The 18,822-nt window shown below is 44.4% G+C and overlaps 1 protein-coding gene across 10 annotated transcripts in view; it reads left to right on the top strand.

Moving 5' to 3' along the window:
* The first annotated feature begins 466 nt into the window (after nucleotides 1-466).
* PRR5L (proline rich 5 like) overlaps nucleotides 467-18,822 on the top strand; it is an 86,345-nt gene continuing 67,989 nt past the window's right edge. The window contains exons 1-4 of one of the 10 annotated variants that reach the window (XM_074401317.1): nucleotides 467-725; nucleotides 1,108-1,223; nucleotides 3,304-3,372; nucleotides 7,148-17,854. The gene's annotated coding sequence lies outside the window, so the exon portion shown is untranslated. Of the gene's footprint in view, nucleotides 726-905; nucleotides 1,224-3,303; nucleotides 3,373-7,147; nucleotides 17,855-18,822 lie in introns of those variants that run through there. The other 9 variants (XM_074401318.1, XM_074401313.1, XM_074401314.1 and 6 more) reach the window with 9 other exon arrangements.

Genomic DNA, 18,822 nt, shown 5'->3' on the forward strand with positions numbered 1-18,822 from the left:
AATGAAAATGAATCATGCTCAGTGTTGAGATAAAAGGACACACACATCTTTTTCTTCAGCAAATGTCACTGTGGTTTCAAAGCCTACAAGTGATGTGTGATCGGGCAGCATTTTTAAAGTATTTCCTGCTCAACCATAGGGTGAAATGATGCAAGTCAGTGAGTCCTGCAAACAGCTGCACTAAATTCTTAACACCTGCAAAAAAGAAAAAAACAAAAAACAAAAAACAAAACAAAACAAAACAAAAAACAACAAAAAAACCCTAAAAGTTTTGCAAATAATTATACATTATTTTTAATTTTTGGATTGTTGGTTTTCTGCGGTTTCAAACTCTGAAGTACCCTCCACCAGTTCATTAAACCTGCAGTTAGAAAGTGAATTTGGGAGCTTTCAAACAATTTTGCAAACCTAAGGGAAAGAGTTCACTTGCATTGTATTTTCATTAATGCACTTAAAACAACTTTTGAAATTGGCCTAGGGACTATACCTCAAAAAAAAAAAAAAGTTCCAGGCCCCAGTCCTCTATTCAGCTCCGCCCTGCTCCTTTTAAGTGAGCTCAGAATCACCTCTAGGCTTGGCAGCGGGGCCGGGGGGCTGCAGATCTCCCCTTGGGTGAGAGAAACGCAAGCACGGAGCTCTCTTGGCCTGCTGCATCCTCCTTGGCATTTTTTTTTTTTTTTTTTAAAGTCAAAAAGCTTGGATTTCCTTAAATTGTTGAACTCGATGTAAGTGCTGGTTCTCCCTCTCCGCTCTCGCCAGCAGGCTGAGAGTTGCTGAAGGGGAGGAGGAGTGGGATGGGGTGAAGTGAGATGGGGGCCATTGGAGAGAAACTAAAGCGAGGTGCCCGGGACAGGACAAGTGGGAGGAGGAGGAGGAGGGGAGGAGAAGGAGGAGGAGGAGGAGGCCGTAAGATGAGAGAGGAGGGAAACGTGTCACCAGCCTGGCTCTGGGAGCTCCGCAGCCGAAGCGTTTGTTGACTTGAGCTGGAGAGGAACCGAGGCGGGACGGGACCTCATCAGAGGGCAGAGCTGGGGGAGGAGGGAGGGAGGGAGGGAAGGAGAGCTGCGCAGACGGCGAGAACCGTCCAGGTCGCTCCTTTTTCTCCAGTGAGAAAACTTCCTCGGGAAGACCGGAAACTTTTTCCTAGGCGCGCGAAGTCTGGGGCGGAGGCGAGCGGTGAGTGTGCGCGGCTTTGGGTGATGCACGCCGGAGACGCCGAGGAGGTGAGTGGTGGGTGGGGGGCGTCTCTGGGAGGGGCCGGAGTCCTAGGCTCAGCAACCGCGCAGAATTGAGCAGGAAATTACCGCGCACAGTCTGGCAGGGCGCACCGTGGCGGGGATCGCGGGGAGGAGCTGGGGAAAAGTGTCACATTTGGGGGGCAACCAGGTGGGAACCCCCTGCATGGTTAGGAATCCTCCAATCGGACTCTGCAGGCAGGCATAGGGGAACCTACTCGCGACCACCATGGTCGGGCAGTGGACAGGCCACGCTCCGGGTCGCAATTAAGGGTGTTTGAGGTTCCGCCGTGGGGTGGAATGAGGATGCTGGTGATTGGGGGACCTAAGCTGAGCCAGGAGGTCGAAAAAGAAAGTCTGCTTGTTTGACTCTCTCATTTTCCCTCGGTCTGGGGGACAAATCTAAAGAGTTGACCCCGCTCACGCGCGGGCGACTCCGTGCCTGCAAGCAGCCTTTTTCCGGAGTGGGGCGTGGGAGAGGAGGGCAGGGAAGGGAGCCACTTTGTCCCGTGCGCCGCTGCACGCGCGCGCTCTGCGGACTGGGGCAGGCCAGGGCCCAGTCCGCGAAGACCCCCGGGGACCGACTGCGAGCAAGCCCTGGGGCGGCCCCGCTGCGGGCCACGCGCTGGGAGCCTGCAGTATCCTCTTTCCGCTTTGTTTCTCCCGCCCGCCCTCCTTTTGGCGAGACTTTCCTCTGCACGCCTACTGTGCGCGCGCGCAGGGCTCGCAGCACGCAGGGGGCGCTCTGGGGCCCCTGCCGGGGCAGCTGGGACCCTGCCTGCCCAGCCCTCCTGTCCGTTTTCCTGGGGGCTGCCGCCTGGGGTCTGACCAGCCTGTGTGCTTGCTAACTGTGCTTCAGGAATCAGCTCTGGGATGCCTCCCAGGCTGGCAATAGGGGTTTCCTCCAGTTCTACCCAGCCCCTGCCCTCGGTCACATGCCGCCGCCTCTTCCCCGGCGGTGCCGGGAGCCCGCGTTTTGTTTGTCAGCAGTTAGGCGCTGAGTATTTATAGACGCCACCGCAGTCCTGCGGTGTGCAAGGTTTCAATTACTGCGATACGCCCCACAAGACGAAAGGCTCACGCGCTACCGCTGAGCTGCACGTCTGCCCCGGAGACCCGCGAGGAAAAAGCTCTGGGCTGCAGCCTCCGGGCTTCCCTGCTTGGGCGGAGTTCTGGACCTGTTGCCCAGAAGACACGTGCACATTCAGATGACCCACGCTAAGGACCAAAGGGACGCCACCGGCCCAATGGACTACCTTCATCCCCTGCCGTCCCCAAGGGATCCTTGCTGATCAAGCCCGGGAGACTACCCTTTTTTACCTCTCTTTGGGTGATCCTGACCACCACCGTAGGTTTGCAGGCATGACATTTCATCGCCCTACATACTGCAAAATGTCACAGTGCTGATCTCTGGTCAATTGCTCTGAGGTGAAAGTGCTGTTACTGACAACACGAAGCAGCTAGCGGGTCTGGAGGGGAAATGGAGCTTGCAGAAACTAATTTAGCCACATTTAAAATACAGACCCTGGTAAGGTTCCCAGTACGACTGAGGAAGGTACAGGGCTCCTGTCTGTGGAACCCGGCTAATTGGTCTTCTCTGGTTGCAGTCCCAGAATCTGGATCAAGGGTGCTGTTTAGAGCGGTTTCTGTAGAATGCAGCCTTGCATATAAGGGAAGTGATGCTTGGTCAATCCACAAAGTTGTCTTCAGTTTCCAACTCCAGCCACTGTTCTTTGAGTATGTTATTGATGCTTCTAACAACTGGAACCTTTAATATGAAAAAGAAGAAAGGAACTAGAAATAAGAAAGTCTAACTATTTCTCAAAGTTTAGACTAGCTTGTTTCTCAAGGGTGGAACCTCATTTCTTTCACACTGATTATCTCAACATCTCTTGCTGATTTTCAGACCTAAATCTGAAAATCAGCAAGAGATTTTGCTCCCAGACCTAAATCATAATCCTCACTTTGCTCATTGTCTTAATGTGTCTTAGTCATTAAAGCCATTTATCTGTAGAAATCGAATTCAGTAAGGTCTTTGTGGATTATTTAATTTTTTTTTTTTTTTCAGATTTCTCCACACTAATGATTTGTTGGTATGCATGTATCTGTTTTCTTGTGGCTGTTCCTTTCGTACAAGGTAAAATATGCTGAAATCTCTCTTAGATTGCAGCCTTTTTCCTTTTCATTCTTTCTGCAGAGCTAGACCTAATACAAAATTGATTTGAAAAATAGAGTGTGAGTTCCTCTGAAAGATTCCTACAATGTCTAACATTCATCATTAAATGTTTGTTCTCTAGAGTTACGTCTCTGTATGTAAAATGTAAATACATGTTAAAGGTAATGCTTGTAGAAATGACCATTTGTTAACAAGTCATTGTGAATTAATATTTTAGTTGCTGAAATACAGGAATGAAATATTTTATGGATTTTGTACAGAATACGGGATTTGGAATTGGTGAACAAGGAGAATGGTACCCTGATAAGCAGAAGGCACTGTTTTACAAGGGAAGATCTCACATGGAGCCAAGGAGGGGATGGATGATAGTGATGAGGCATCAGAAGTGAACTTGAGTTAATTCCCATTTTTGTCAGTACCTGGGAATCCAAGGTTTACTTTGAAATTGTACAGTTAAAACAAATGAGCTGAGTTATTTATTGGGCAACTTCTGTGAGCCAGGTATAGCTATGGTAATGTCACAAATATGTGCCTGCCAAGAACCCAGACAGGTAGGGATTATTTTCTCTATTTTCAGATGCGAAAACAGAGGCTCAGAGAGACTTGTTACTTTCCCAGTGTCACATAGCCGTGTACTCAAGTATCTTGCTCTTTTCGGTACTTTTTTTTTTTTTTTTTTTTTTTTTTTTTTTTTTTTTGAGACGGAGTTTCCCTCTTGCTGCCCAGGGTGGAGTGCAATGGCGAGATCTTGGTCACTGCAAACTCTGCCTCCCGGGTTCAAGTGATTCTCCTGCCTCAGCCTCTGGAGTAGCTAGGATTACAGGCATGCACCACCACGCTCTGCTAAATTTGTAGAGACAGAGTTTCTCCATGTTGGTCAGGCTGGTCTCGAACTACCAACCTCAGGTGATCCGCCTGCCTTGGCCTCCCAAAGTGCTAGGAGTATAGGTGTGAGCCACCACACCTGGCTAGTACATTTTGATATCTACCCTTGAAAGCCTTCCATGGAGAACTCAGGGTCCCAAGTTCTCAAAAAAATCCTAGTGGTTCACATGGAAGTTTCTGGATCAGAAGTCAAGGCCAGAGCTGTTCAGGGGCTCTAAAATGAGGGGACAGAAGGTGTGCAAACAATGGAGCCTCAAGGGATGGTCTGGATAATTCTGACAACAGTGATGCCACAGAAGAAGGAAAGTCAGGCCCTGTAGATACTGTGAATACAGAGAATTACTAGCATCGACCCGGGCGAGGATGGCTGTCACATTGCAGAACATACCAGATGAAGTTCCCAGAGGGGAAGAGTGAGGAAGTGTCTCCACCTCCCTCCTGTTGCCTTCTGCTGCTCGGTGTTGGCTTTATAGTCAATATAAATTAGGGAGCCTGTGGGACCTGTTTCCATTTTAATTAGACTTGGCCCTTTGAGGTACCAGTCACCCAGTCTCCCTCTTTAAACATTCTTTTTTTATGCTTTGCCAGTTTATGGCCTTTGTAGATCAATCCTTGGATTTCATGTACAGGAGAGAGAAAGAGAGAAAAAAGCAAAGGTTAGTGATTACCTAAATTGGATTAAGTTCTGTCTAGCAGTGTTTAAAGAAATGCTGCTTGTTCCCTAATTACCATCAACTAAGAATTTAAATGGTCTATTAAATTTAAGCTGACTTTTTTTTTTTATCTCCCTGAAATTTCCAGCTGTAACATATTCTGAGATTTTAGAGGCCTTTATATATTCATCAGATGTGTAGAGGACATTCTCCGCTTTCTCCCCCGTTTAAAAAATGTTGCATTTCTGGAGCAGGATAATAAATGACATCACTATATATTAACTTCATTATAAAGCAGAAGCTCACAGCTAGGCTCAGCTAGGAGGGTTTTGGGAGAGCCATAGAAACCTGTCTGACTGTGGCCTATGGGAAGGCCTGACGGACATCTACCCCTTCCAAACAACCTGTCATTATTATTTGTTCTATTTATTCAACATATAATTTATATGTTACACAGAATTATCTATTTACTCATGTATTAAACCCGCAAGGCTTTCATTCTTCTTTTTCTCTCCTCAATTTTGAGGTGCAAATTTATTTCCCTCACCCACACATCAATATTCTGGTTTCATTTTAGCTGGTTGCCAAATGCCAGAACGCTTCCACCTTCCCGTTCTCTCCTTACTTCACCTATTACAGGACTTTGTCCAGCTTTGCTGGTTCTTTTTGACACATGCTGCATCCCACGTTTTGTCGATGGCATCTTTGATGGTAGTTGGGTTTGCAGCAAATACTAGGATTAAGTAATGGACTGCATTGGACTCCTACAGCTGTTTAGGAACTGGAGCATATGTTAGCTTAAGTTGAGCCTGGAAGAATAGCTGAAAGGATTTGTTTTTGCCTTCTTCCCAAGGACGGGGGACAGGGTAGGGGGCAGGTGGGGAGGGCGTGAAAATCTACCATTGGCTCTGATGTATGTCTGTATCAGACTAAACTAAACTGCCTGAAACTGTCACAACCTGCTTGTGACCTCAGCCATGTAAATCCTTGCTGTAAACCCTTTTATGCTTGCCATTTTATTCTAAATACTTCTTTGGAACTGGTTCATCATCATTCCCCAGATGTCTTTGGGGAAACACATGGACTGCCACTGTCATTCTGGAGAACTCTGTTTCATCATGCTTGCTGCCGGACACCACCACTGTGGGAGCAGTGTGGCTAATTTACTTGTAAAACATCTCGCAGGCTGAATTAGTGGGTAAACGTGGTACTCTTTTGTAGTGTTTGAGATAATTTTTTAAAAATTATTCACCAACAGGACAAGAGATTCCTTTCAGGCCTCAGACAAGCTCCCCACTAAGTTTGGTATCAACTGTTCAGAGAGGCAGGTTGTTGAATGAGCCCCCATTTTGGTCCTAACGGGCATCATGGAGATAACTCAGGTTGAGGAATTGAGATCTGGACTGCTCTCAGCTCTGCCATGATGTATGACCATGGCGAGTTGCTCAGTTACTCTGGGCCTCAGTTTCCCTATTTACAAAGTAATGACATTGGCCTGCCAGTGAGGTTCCATTCTGTTCTAAAATTCCTTGATGGCCAAGGAAGCATGGTCTAGAGCCGTGCTTCTGAAAGTGCTCGTGTATCACCTGGAGTTCCTGTTAAACCACAGAATCTGAATCAGTCGGTCTGGGCTGGGGCCAGAGTGTCTAAGAAACTCCCAGACCATGTTGATTCTGTTGATTCCCAGATCACAGGGTGAGTAGCAGGGCATTAGAGCCTTGGTTATGAGGGCTATCCTGTGCGTAGTAGGATTCTTGGCAGCATGCTTGGCCTCTACCCACTAGATGCCCATAGCACTCTTTCCTTCCACAGTTATGACTATCAGAAAGTGTCTCCAGGAAGGGGGACAAAATCACCCCTGGTTGAGGATATTGGTCTCGATCAATCAGTGTTATCAAGCCTCATTGTACATCATAATCGCTTGGAAGTTATCTGCAAAGTACAGATTTAGGTATCTTGGGCCCAGTGAATGAAAATAACCAGGGGAGGGCCCAGGAATCTATATTCTTTTTTTTTTTTTGAGACGGAGTTTCGCTCTTGTTACCCAGGCTGGAGTGCAATGGCGTGATCTCGGCTCACCGCAACCTCCGCCTCCTGGGTTCAGGCAAATCTCCTGCCTCAGCCTCCTGAGTAGCTGGGATTACAGGCACGCGCCACCACGCCCAGCTAATTTTTGTATTTTTTTTTTTTTTTTTTAGTAGAGACGGGTTTCACCATGTTGACCAGGATGGTCTCGATCTCTTGACCTCGTGATCCACTCGCCTCGGCCTCCCAAAGTGCTGGATTACAGGCTTGAGCCACCGCGCACGGCCAGCAAGCTATATTCTTTAAAAATAAGGTGATAGATGGCCTGGAATTCTTCGCTTTGACAGTCTGAAAAAGTACAAGATCTACACTTGAGTTCTGGTGTTATCCCTCCATAGGAGTGGGACCACATAGGCAAGTTGCTTAAATGCTCTGAACCAGAAACTCTCCACTTCTAAAATAGCAATAGCGTCTACCTCCTAGGATTGTTGGGGGTCAAATGGGATAACAGGAGGAAGAGCTTTAGTAACTGTAAAGTGCTGTGCAGATGTTAGTGGCAAGTGTTCTACTACAGGCCTCTGGAGTTTAATTTTTTTCGTTCAATTACTTTATTTATTTTTCCCCGGGGCTGAATTTCGTTTTCTTGAGACTTAGCTTTATAACCTTCACAGTATCTCTTTTCATCGTCCCTTTGGCCCTCACAGTCACCAGCTGTGTACATTTGTCTCCACTCAGTCCCATGTGAGGGTCTCAAACTGGCAGCCCTTGGGCCAAACTTTGGCATCAGACAGGTACTGTTTGACTTGCATTGTATTTTGGGGAAAAGAAGAAAACAAGATGATTTTTTCCAGTGTTTAAAAGTTGGGAGAGTTGACATCTGAACACAGGTTTTCAGCTTTTCTGTAATAAACCAAAAGAAGTCTGAGGGCAGTCTTTAGTTTGCCACATCTGCCATCTGGCCCTCTGATCTTGGTCATGAATTCTGCTTTGGCCTGCTGTAAGCATTGTGTCCCATCCCAGTGTCAGGCCTTCCTGTCTTTTACTTTAATCACCACCAACTGCTATTCCCTTTTATTGTTATATTATTGCAGGAGTCATATCTAGCTCACCTTTGTGGCAAGGGTAGAAGGTACCCCCTAGGTATTTGTTGAAATGCGATATTTTCATCCTATACCTGGTCTCTCATGGATAAGACCTTGGCTATACCTTGAACGTTTAAAGTTCTTACCTACAAAAGCTTGTTTTTCCTTCTCAAAATTTCCTTCCCAGTCTCCAGGCTGCGTATTCTTTAGAGTTATGGGCAAGGAAATGGAGACCCTGGAGTTTTCAGCTGACTTTTCATTGGCTTTGCTTTGTAACTCCAGAATGTGAGTTCACCTTTCTGCCTCAATCTTGTCTCAATTGTCCATCATCAATTACAGTCCTTGGTGTCTGCTTTCATTTATAGTTTTACTTTTGGATATTTCCTTAGAAACCCTGAGCTCCCTGGGGGAAGATAATTTATTGTTCTTTGGCCCCTGTCACTTTCTTTACTCAGATCCTGGCATCCAGTGGACACTCTAATGTTTGGTTGAGTTAAATGGACTTGGACTCATGACCTCCATGAAATGATCATATGTGGATGCTTCCATCAGTTTTCTGATCCTCTATTCAATGCCCATTATTCCTGGCTTTACTACCTGAGAAGAAATTTCCCTTCCCTTCATCTTGTTTTCTTTTCTTTTCTTTCTTTCATTTCATTTGCGGTTTTTTTTTGTTGTTGTTTTTTGTTTTTTGTTTTTTAGAGATAGCATCTCACTTTGTCACACAGGCTGGAGTGCAGTGGCATGATTATTGCTCACTGCAGCCTTGAACTCCTGGGCTCAAGGGATCCTCCTGCCTCAGCCTCCTGAGTAGCTAGGACTACAGGCATGCACCACCATGACTGGCTATTTTTTTTTTCATTTTTTATTTTCGTAGAGATGGGATCTGGCTATATTGCCCAGGCTGGTCTCAAACTCCTGGCCTCCAGGAATTCTCCCACGTTGGCGTCCCGTAGTGCTGCAATTACAGGTGTGAGGCACTGCACCCAGCCTCATCTCATTTTCTTATGAAAAAAAAAATTGTATCTTATTTCTGCAATGAGAGAGTGGAGCTAATTTTTAAAAGTAAGTTGCATATTTTAATTTAGAGCACATTTTCCCACACTTAAAACTCTCGTTGGCTGCCAGACTGTAGATTTTGACTACTCTTTCACCCACCAGGGTTTTATATACATTACATGTCAGAAATATAATTGCTCACTCACGTAATGGTCAGTCTTAGCTACTGCTTGTGTCTAGACTTTTTGGCTTATCATCTGGTAGGCCCTGCGGAGTCACTCTGGATGACATTTGTGGGCCACACCCAGGCAGTATGCACTCCAAGAAACTTGATACTTAAAGTGGGCTTATGGATGAGTAAATAAGATGTGTGGTTATTTCCCGCAGCTTTGCTTAACTTGTACCACAGAAGGGGATTTTTCTGGTGATTATACAGTGGCTTGCAGGCCAATGTGATGATGATGTGATGATGTAATTACTTCTAGGTGCCTCTAAATTGTCCGCTTTCTGAATCCTGTGGACACTTAGTGAACACTGTTAAGCAGAGATAAACACTTGAACATGTATCCTGTTTGCCTTGAATTTACTGTTGTGCAAATCTGTACTCTCAGACTCTTGTGTCTGTACTTGGTTTCCAGTAGCGCATGAGAAAGTTGTCTCATGCTTCCTGTTGAGCCTTTTCCATAGTCCACAGTTGACCCTTAACATTTTCTTGTTTGTAAGAGTCAGTGTTCATTCCTTGGCCAACTTGTGTCTCCTAAGAGTTGCAAAGATTGGTGCTTAATAAAAACAAATGTGCTTTGCTCTGCAGCAGGCACTTCTGCTCTGCTCTGTCTGTAGACTCTACTGACCAGCAAACAGACTCAGGATTGCCCACCCACGTGATCCAGGTCTATGTCCCTGTGGACAATAATGCTAAGGTGGACCCAAGTTTAGTCAGCAGCAAAGAAAATTTTTCTGATCTCTCAGAAATGGGAAGGCCATTCTTCCTGGTGGCTTTTATTCCATCATTTAAAAATATTTGGGCAGGCGTGGTGGCTCACACCTGTAATCCCAATATTTTGAGAGACCGAGGTGGAAGGATCACTTGAAGCCAGGAGTTCTAGCCTGGGCAACACAGCAAGACCTGTCTCTACAAAAAAATTAGCTGACTGTGGTGGTGCACACCTGTAGTCCTAGCTACCCAGGAGGCTGAGGTGGGAGGATTGCTTTAGCCTCGAGGTCAAGGCTGCAGTGGGCTGTGATTGTGCCACCACACGCCAGCCTAGGTAACAGAGGGAGATTTTGTCTCAAAAAAGAAGTAAAAATAATTTAAAATGTGTAAAAAGTAAATAAAATAAAAATATTTATTGGGTGCCTTTTATGTGCTCAGTGCTATGCTGGGCACCAGGATATAACAATGAACAAGTTGGGCAAGATTTTTGCCTTTAAAGAGGCTCCATACTGTCAGGGCTAATCAGACACTGAGCAAGTAAACAAACACAACACCTGCAGCCTGTTCTGTGGGGGCCACAAGGAAACAAAGGCCCTTCCTTGAGGGGCAGAGTCCTCTTGCTCTAAGGTAAGATGCTATGGGTGATGTTCATGAAGGGAAGCAATGGGTGGCATTTAATCTCTTGGCTCTGTGTGAGGCACATACAAGCATTGTTTAAAACAGAGGGGTCAGGAGTTCAGGCTCTGGAATCACTCAGGATTTGCCTCTTGGTCCCTCTTCCTAGTCTTCTGCCTTTGGGAAAGTGAATCCCTGTAATTCGGGTTCTTCATCTGCAAAATGAGCCTAATGAAACCTACATCATTGGTTTAGAGTAGAAATTAATTGAGGTAATAGATGCAGATAGAAGCTTAACTTAGTCCTGACCATCATGGCCAGCCTCTGATGATAGTTAATATTATTCCAATCAGCAGTCATAACATTAATAAAATAGTCATGACAGATCATTGATTTGACCAAATGGCCCCACCGCTTTTGAAAATCTACTTGTGACCTGGTTTCTATCCAGTGGGCTGGCGCAGGGGCAGGTATGGGGCCAGATGTAGTCTCCTAGGCTGGCTTAAAGCGTTCTGCCTTCTCTGTGTTTCCTTTAGCAATACCTTGGGTGCTGCTGGCTTACCCTGTATCTGGGTGTGTATATAATACGTAGGGGAGTATGTCATACATAAAGCTTCATAGAGAAATCAATGATGGGCTGAGAGTGAGATAAGACAAGATAAAACACTGCTTAGTTAAGAGGCTAGTGAATTAGATGATGGTCTAGGTGGGAGTCCAAACATTGGCTGAGGGATGGTTCTGAGTTTATGTTGTGTTAGGGTATCAGGCCCTGCCTCCTCTCTCAAAGACTTCCAGTATGTATGGCTCCCAGGGTAGGGGCTGAATTCACAGCCAGAGATGGTCAAAGATCATTGTGGCCATCAGCTGGGCCAAACTCTTAATTAACTGGTGAGTCAGAAGACCCAGAGAAGTGAAGTGACTTGCCCAAGGCCACAGGAACTGATGAGTGCAGGCTTACCTTACAGCTGGCTTAGGCACCGCGTCAAAGGTCTGAGAAGGCTGGAGGTTGTAGCTGTGATGGGGTAGAATAAAGATCACAAACCTACGTCTTTGGCCTTCAAAGTGCTGGCTGACCTGGTGAATTAGTTGCCAACACTTACAAATCCAGTGATTTTACATTTTTTAAAAATTGGAATTTTGGCTTCTCTGGGAAAAATCAGATCTGGCAAAACTGGGCTTCAATATCCTAAGATGGCAAACCCAGGTCAGATTGAGTAGTGGCTGCCTCCTTTAACCAAGGCAGGTGCTGGTAGTGAAACAAGCTTACTGTCCACACCTGCCTCACCCACTGACCTGGTCTTAGCCTGGCCCTTTGGCCTGTTTGCGATGCACAGTGCAGAAAAAAAGAAAATAAACTGGTTCTTCCTGTCATCTGCTTTTCCTACCAGTGTTTATTTGCTAGCCCATATTTTCCTGCACAGGGTCACTCCTAGTGTGGAATAAGTGCTGAAACAGTAAATTTGTGTCAAATGAATGAACTGTAATTGCTGGAGCCCAGCTTGGGACCAGAAGCTGAATTCTGACTTCCTCCTAACTGCTAGGTGACTTTGAAGAAATCATATGAGCTTTATTTTTTCTCTCCCTTTTGGGGAAAGGAGGTTAGGGGAGTCACCACTGTCTTTCTACTTACTTATTTGAAGAAGTAATGCATTTTCATGTTTCTGAATTCAGAAAGTCCAAAAGGGCTTACAGAGAAAGACTTCCCTACTGTGTTCCTGCTACCCAGCTCCTTGCCCTGGGGGAAACCAGTGTTATCTGCTGCTGGTTTGCCCTTCCAGAGACATTTTATGCACAAGCAATGAAAAGCGTAAATGCCATTTTTTATCTTTTATACATAGATGGTAGCATAATGTACATGTGGCTCTGTGTTTAACCTTTCTTTCATTCAAGGTCGGCTCTTTCTTAGAGCTATGTCGTGTTCTAGCATATGGGACACCATAGTTTACATATGGCCACTTCCCTGTTGGTGAGCACTTAGGTTATTTCCAACTCATTGCTGTTACAAAGACGGCAGCGGCAAAAACTCATGTTACATAAGCCACTTGACATGCCTTGAATAAAATTCTTGGAAATAGAATTGCTGGGTCAGAGGGTATGGTCCTTGCCACTTCGGTCGATCTTGTCACATTTCCCTCCGCAGCAGTTAATTCAGACTGCTTTCCCTCCAGTGATGTGTGTGAGTGCCCGTCTCCCCCAGTCCCACCAACCATCACCTTCTGAAGCCTAAGAGGGTTTTGTGAAGAATGCAATGTTGCATAAAAATACTAACACTCATTATAGCTTTTTGGGCCCCTACTCAGGGTCAAGCCATGATCTAGGTTATCTCATTTTCATCTTAACAACAGGCACAAAAGCATTACCACCATTTGACAAAGACACTGAAATTCAGAACATATGAGGAATGTACGCAAGTCACCCAGCTAATAAGCTGTAGAGGCTGGATTTGAAGCCAAGTTAGTCAGATTTCAATACCATGTTGTTTACACATGGTGAAGCCTATGTAATTTTTTTTGTTTGTTTTTGAGACTAGGTTCACTCTTGTCACCCAGGCCGGAATGCAATGGCACCATCTTGGCTCACTGCAATTTCTGCCTCCCGGGTTCAAGCAATTCTTCTGCCTCAGCCTCCTGAGTAGCTGGGATTACAGGCGCCTGCCACCACATCCGGCTCATTTTTGTATTTTTAGTAGGGAGGGGGTTTTGTCATGGTGGCCAGGCTGATCTTGAACTCCTGACCTCAGGTGATCCACCCTCCTTGGTCTCCCAAAATGCCCATGTAATTTTAAATGCTGGTGTTCTGAGCCGACACCTGCTTATGATTCCTTTATCTCAGCAATGATGCCTCACACATAGGCGGCTCATTTACTCATTCACATAATATCTATGGAATTATATTTCATTCAGCCCTGTGCTAAGCCCTGGGGATGTACCTGAGAACATGACCTAGCGCCTGCCCTTATGGGCCTCACGAAGCCATAACAAATAATTCTGTAGTTATTTATTTAGGCAGATTATGACAAGACTACAAAGGAGGTGGGGAGGGTGCTCTCTGGGGTAATGGAAAGTAATCAGGGTGAGGAGAAAGGAGGGTGGATCTTAGCAAGTGAAGGTGGGCTATAAAAGGGTTGCAGGTTCAAATCTGGGCAATTGTACAGCAAATATTTCACATAGAAGCCGCAGCACATGGAACAATCCTGGGGTGGGGTAGAGCAGGTGCTGGTGGAAGACATGAAGAAATGCCAGTGAGTGGAACTGCAGAGTGGTGAGAAGTGAGGCTGCCAGGATGGAGTTTGTGAATTTATTCTAATACTTGTGGGGAACATTTGAAGGCATTGCAGCAGAGAGTGACATAGTGTTGTGGGCTATGGACTGTTGGGTTCTAGTCCCAGCATCCTTTCTCATACGCTGTGTGACCTTAGACAAGTTAAACACTCAGCTCCTCCATTTGCTTCTCTGTAAGCTGGGGCCGGTAATAGCATCTACCTCCTGGTGCGTGTCAGGTCAGACACAGATGCTTCCAAACAAGCAGGTGCTTTTATGTAGTTTCGAGTGCCGTATGATGTATGAAATACATGATGCATTTTAACCCAGTAAACATGAAACATTTTGTTTTCCCCAAATGTGATGCATTCTGATATTTTCTGTTCTATTTCACTAAAAGCCAAGACCCTCTAAGTTCATTTTTAAAATTCTGAGATAAAACATGTCAAGGGCCTGCCACACAGTTGGCAGTCAGTAAATGGTGCTAGCATGATCATCAAGCTTGTCATTAGAAAGACCATTCTGACTGCAATGAGAGAATGGCTCGGTTGAGTTGAACCGATCATTAACTAAATCCTGGTGGTGTGGAAGGACACTGGGTCGTTCCTGTGTTCATGGCCCAGGGAAGGATTTGCATGCTGGGCTTTCTGACTGCAGAAGCTTCTGAGGGTTATGTATAAAAGAGGCCATCTCTCTTGTTTCCCTGGGAACTAGTGTCCCCTCGTTTTCCAGGCAGTCACATCAGATGGCATGGCTGTTTACTTCGACTTCTTTGTTATTTACACTCAGAATGGCTTTTTCCTGGAAGCCTCAGAGTTATTATAAGCCACTCACTTCTTTATTTTAAGTTGTTGGGCCATGACTGTACTTCCCTTTTCAGAGTCAAAGGTTGGAGCCCTAGTGGAATTCATTTGCATTTTCCACTGAGTGGAGCATCCTCCTCTACCCACGGCCCCAGCAGGCAGCGCTGTGCCCCATCTCCATGCCCTGGCTGTGGCAGCTGTCAGGAGAAAGTGAGATGACACATCCTTTTTCTCCAAGAAACACATCATGGAAGTTTTTGAAGAAACCCATGTGAGGTGAGTGTTAATAAGACCAGCGATACCTTCCAGTAACCCTGTCACCACCCTGTCACCACCTCCGAATTTCCTGGACCCAGGGCCTGGGTTTTCCAGATAACTGAAGTGAACTCTTTCAGCACCAAAACTTTTAAGTTGCTTTAGAAAGGAATTTTTCTAAATGCAAATAGCATTGGTCCTTCAGAAAGAAATATGGACCAAAAGTCTAGTTTCTCTATCTCAGAGACATTGGGTCTAAAACATTTTTTTGAATTTTTAATTTTTGTGAGTACTTAGTGTTTGTATTTATGGGGTACACGAGATATTTTGATACAGCCATTCAATGCATAATAATCACATCAGGGTAAGTGGGGTATCCATCACTTCAAGCATTTCTCCTTTCTTTGTCTTACAAACATTCCAATTATACTCTTAGTTATTTTTAAATAGAGTTGACTATAATCACCCTATTGTGCTGTCACACACAAGATCTTGTTAATTTTATCTAACTATATTTTGTACTCATTTGACATCCCCCTCCCTCCCACCACCACTACCCCTTCCCAGTCTCTAGTAACCATTATTTTCTATCTCCATGAGTTCAATCATTTTAATTGCTACCACAAATAAATGAGAACATGTGAAGTTTGTCGTTCTGTGCCTGGCTTATTTCACTTAACATAATGATATCCAGTTCTATCCTTGTTGATGCAAATGACAGGATCTCATTCTTTTTTTATGGATGAATAATACTCCATTGTGTATATATACCACATTTTCTTTATCCATTCATCTGTTGATGGACACTTAGATTGCATACAGATCTTGGCTATTGTGAATAGTGCTGCAATAAACATGGAATTGCAGAAATCTCTTTCGTATTCTGATTTCCTTTTTTTTTGGGTATATAATCAGCAGTGAGATTGCTGAATCATATGGTAGCTCTATTTGTTGTTTTTTGAGGAACCTCCAAACTGTTCTCTTTGGTGGTTGCACTAATTTACATTCCCACCAACAGTATATGAAGATTCCCTTTTCTCCACATCCTCACCAGCATTTGCTGTTGCCTGTCTTTTGTATAAAAGCCATTTTAATTGATGTGAGTGATATGTCATTGAAGTTTTGATTTGCATTTCTCTGATGATCAATGATGTATTAGTCCATTTTCACACTGCTGTAAAGAACTACCTGAGACTGGATAATTTATAAAGAAAAGAATTTTAATTGACTCACAGTTCTGCATGGCTAGGGAGGCCTCAGGAAACTTAAAATTATGGTGGAAGATAAAGGGAAAGCATGGTGGGCAGGAGAGAGAGCGAGCGATGGGGAATCGCCACACTCTTTAAAACCATCAGATCTCTTGAGAAATCACTCACTTTCATGAGAACAGCATGGAGGAAGCTGCCCCATGATCCATTCACCTCCCACCAGGTTGCTGTCCTGACACATGGGGATTATAATTTTTAAAAATTATTTATTAATTAATTTATTTTTTAAGAGACGGGGTCTCGCTATGTTGCCCAGGCTGGAGTGCAGTAGCAATTCACAGGTGCGATCCTGCTACTGATCAGCATGGGAGTTTTGACCTGCTCCGTTTCCAACCTGGGCTGGTTCACCCCTCCTTAGGCAACCTGGTGGTCCCCCGCTCCTGGGTGGTCACCATATTGATGCCGAACTTAGTGCAAACACCCGATTGGCATAGCGCACTGTCGCCCAGAACTCCTGGGCTCAAGGAATCCTCCCACCTCAGCCTCCCGAGTAGCTGGGACTACAGGCATGTGCCACTGCACCAGGCAGGGATTATAAATCTACATGAGATTTGGGTGGAGACACAGAATGAAACCACATCAAATGATGTTGCACATCTTTTCATATACCTGTTTGCCATTTGTAGGTCTTTTGAGAAATGTCTGTTCAGATATTTGGCCCATTTTCAAATCAGATTATTATATTTCTTTCCTATAACATTGTTTGAGCTTATATGTTCTGGTTATTAATTCCTTATCAGAAGGATAGTTTGCAAATATTTTCTTCCATTCTATGGATTGTCTCTTCACTTTGTTGATTTGTATCTTCTGCTGTACAGAAGCTTTTTAACTCATTGCAATCTAATTTGTTCATTTTTGCTTTGGTTTCCTGTGCTCGAGGGGTATTACTCAAGAAATCTTTGCCCAGTCCAATGCCCTGGAGAGTTTCCCTAATGCTTTCTTTTAGTAGTTTCATAGTATAAGGTCTTAGGTTTAAGTCTTCAACCTATTTTGATTTGATTTTTATATATAAGACAGAGGTCTAGTTTCATTCTTCTGCATATGAATATCCAGTTTTCCCAGCACCATTTATTGAAGAAACTATCCTTTCCTCAATGTATGTTCTTGGCGCCTTGGTCAAAAATGAGTTCACTATAAATGTATGGATTTGTTTCTGGGTTCTCTATTCTTCTCCATTAATCTGTATGTCTGTTTTTATGCCATTACCATGCTGTTTTAGTTACTACAGCTCTGTAGTATAACTTGAAGTCAGGAAATATGATTCCTCCAGTTTTGTTCTTTTTGCTCTGGAAGACTTTGGCTATTCTGGGTCTTTTGTGGCTCCACATAAATTTTACAATTTTTTTTTCCATTTCTGTGAAGAACATAATTAGTGTTTTGGTTGTGGTAGATTCAATCTATAGATTGCTTTAGATAGTACAGACATTTTAACAATATTGATTCTTTCATTCCGTGAATGTGGAATGTCTTTCCATTTTTGCATGCATGTCCTAGAAGAGGCAATTTGGACATAAAGAGAAACATCAAGGGCATGAGTACACAGAGTAAAGATCATGTGAGGGCATGGCTACAAGGCAACCAACCATCTGTAAACCAAAGAGAGAAACCTCAAAAGAAATCAATCCTGTTGACACCTTGATCTTGGACTTCTAGCCTCCAGAACTGTAAGAAAATAAATTAATTTCTGTTGTGTAAGCCTTGCAGGGTGTTTTGTTTTGTTTTGTAATAGTTTGAACAGGCGAATACAGGGGCAGTAGTAATGGAGGCCATAAAAGAAACCATAGGTAGCATTTATCAAGCACTTGCTGTGTTCAAGGAGTATTCTAAGCCCTACTTGAGTCATCTCATCCAATTGCTTGCAAATTCTAAATTACCAGCTCAATGCCCTCCAGGAAGTGATGACACCAGCCTGACTCAGGTGCCTTTTCTCTCAGCCTCCACTGCACCTGTGTCTAGCACCTGTACAGTTTCAGGAACCATGCAAAGTACTTCATAGAAAATCTTTGTGGTCATCACAACTCTTCCTATTCCCACTTTTCAGATATGGAAGCTGCAGCTCAGAGGTGTCCAAGGTCACACAGTGAGTTTATTAGTTTCTTGTGTCGGCTATAACAAATGACCACAGCTTTCATGGCTTCAAACACCAGAAATTTATTCTGTCATGGTCCTAAAAGGCTAAAGCGCAGAATTAAGGTGGAGCAGGGCTATACTCCCTCTAGGGAAGAATCTGTTTCTTTTCTCGTCCAGCTCCCGTGGCCGTCTCACTCCTGTCTCTGCCTCTGTCTTCACAACACCTTCTTCTCTACGTGTGTCTGTGTCTTCTCCTCTTCCATCTCTAGTACCTTCTGCATCCCCTTTGTAAGGACACATGTGATTTCATTTATGGCCCACCTGGATAATCCAGGACCAGCTTCTCAAGGTTCTTATCTGAATCTCATCTTTTGCCATATAAGGTAATATTCACAGGTTTTGGTGACAAGTGACTGTATCTCTGTGGAGGGTAGGGAGATGATTTTCTACCTACCACAGTGAGTGAATGGCAGCGTGATCACTGATTTTAGGGTTTATCTTCCCCCAAAGCCCCAAGTGATACACAACTGTGGCTGTACATCCTTCAGAGCTATAAACATTA

The sequence above is a fragment of the Saimiri boliviensis genome, chromosome 6, assembly GCF_048565385.1.
Source record: "Saimiri boliviensis isolate mSaiBol1 chromosome 6, mSaiBol1.pri, whole genome shotgun sequence".
Classification (NCBI taxonomy): Eukaryota; Metazoa; Chordata; class Mammalia; order Primates; family Cebidae; genus Saimiri; species Saimiri boliviensis.